Below are 1791 nucleotides of genomic sequence, written 5' to 3' on the forward strand. Positions count from 1 at the left end.
ACTATAATAATCTATGTTCTGGTGATGAATTATCTTAGGCGTTACCAATGAAGAGCAACCCATGACGTGTCAATCTGTTCAATAAAACCAAAACGCCTAGTGGTCAAGTGGCACAAACATTTTTAAATCCGGCGCTGTGGCTTAGTTGGTTAAAGCGCCTGTCTAGTAAACAGGAGATCCCCGGTTCAAATCCGGGCAGTGCCTTTCTTTTTCTAATCGAAAGTTGTATTTTACCTTTTTTCAGTCTAACTCTTTAATATACTTATTTACTATTTATTATTAAGTTATATCTCCAGTCTTAGGACATTTAAGATAGTGTAATACATACTCCAAGTATCGAAATTCACGCTCGTGTCGGGTTTAAATATTTCGACATTAATCATGTCATCGTATCAGGAATTAGGGACGTTTCTGCCCAAAAACAGATAGATTAAACGAAATTTTAGCAATCAAACAAAAGCATAAGTTTAAGCGTTATCATCACTAAACACTCGTTTTCAAAGGTGCCGATTCTCACAGTAAGTTCTCACTTGCGCTGTGGATTAGTTGGTTAAACCACCCGTCTTGTAAACAGGAGATCCCCGGTTCGAATTCGGGCTGTGCTTACTTTTTGCTGTCAGACGAAACCTCTATTATATTAATATGCACTTGCCTGTCGTTTTAATCTAATCAATACAGTATAATTCATCTTATTTAAGTTGTTGTTTTATTTATTTATTCCAACGTTTTAACTTCTGTTTGAGGGGATGAGTTATCGAAGGCGTTATCAATAAAAAACAATCCAATGTGTATCAATCTGTTCAATAAAACCAAATTGCCCAGTGGCTAAGTGGTGGATTAGCTGGTTAAAGCGCTTGTCTAGCAAACAGGAGATCCCCTGTTCAAATCATCGCCGTGCTTTTTACTTCTTGCAACCGAAAGTTATATTTTACTGTTTTTAGTCCCACGTTTCAAAAGTTTTATTTAATATTTATTATTAAGTTATCTCCAGTCAAGGGACCTGTCCAAAAACAATAGATTAAACGAAATTCTAGCAATCAAACCGAAACATTAAATTTTAAGCTTTATCATGACTAAACACTCGTTTTCAAAGATGCCCATGCCCACCAGTGGTGGAGTGGCGCACAGTAAGTTTGGAGTTCCGGGCTCACAAGAACTTCTAACCGGCGCTGTGGCTTAGTTGGTTAAAGCGCCTGTCTTGTAAACAGGAGATCCCCGGTTCGAATCCGGGCAGTGCCTACTTTTTGTTGTCAGACGAAAACTCTACTATATTTATCTGCACCTGCCTGTCGAGGTGATGAATTATCGAAGGCGTTATCAATGAAGAGCAACCCAATGCGTGTCAATCTGTTCCATAAACCAGTGGTCAAGTGGTGGAAGCATAATTCAATCAGGCGCCGTGGCCGTTAGGTGGTTAAAGCGCGTGTATATAATAAACAGGAGATTCTCGGTTCAAATCAGGGTAGGCCTAGTGCCTTTTCTTTTTCTAATCGAAAGTTATTATTTTACCGTTTCCAGTCTAACGTTTTAGTATTTTTTTAAAACTATTATTTTGTGCTCGATTCTACCTAATAGATCTGATAAGTATCACTTTCGGTGACATCACCATCACCATTGATGATGCTGTCACCAAACATGCAGTTAGGAGATTCTGATTAGGTGATTGATGACTGGTGCTGTCACCATAATAGAAGTATATCATCATTTTATTTGTCACCAAAACTGATCACTTAGGTAGAATCGGCTGAATATTTTCATTTACTACTAGCTATTATTAAACGATAGCTCTAT

The 1791-nt window shown here is 37.9% G+C and overlaps 2 non-coding genes across 2 annotated transcripts; both read left to right on the plus strand.

Moving 5' to 3' along the window:
- Nucleotides 1-130: 130 nt before the first annotated feature.
- On the plus strand, nt 131-204 carry Trnat-agu. The gene has a single exon. It is a non-coding gene; the product is annotated as a tRNA-Thr (tRNA).
- A 961-nt stretch (nt 205-1165) lies between these two features.
- Nucleotides 1166-1239, plus strand: Trnat-ugu. The gene has a single exon. It is a non-coding gene; the product is annotated as a tRNA-Thr (tRNA).
- Nucleotides 1240-1791: the final 552 nt, after the last annotated feature.

Source organism: Anneissia japonica, unplaced genomic scaffold, assembly GCF_011630105.1.
Source record: "Anneissia japonica isolate Jap-2015-1 unplaced genomic scaffold, ASM1163010v1 scaffold134327_len1791_cov182, whole genome shotgun sequence".
In the NCBI taxonomy this organism is placed as follows: domain Eukaryota; kingdom Metazoa; phylum Echinodermata; class Crinoidea; order Comatulida; family Comatulidae; genus Anneissia; species Anneissia japonica.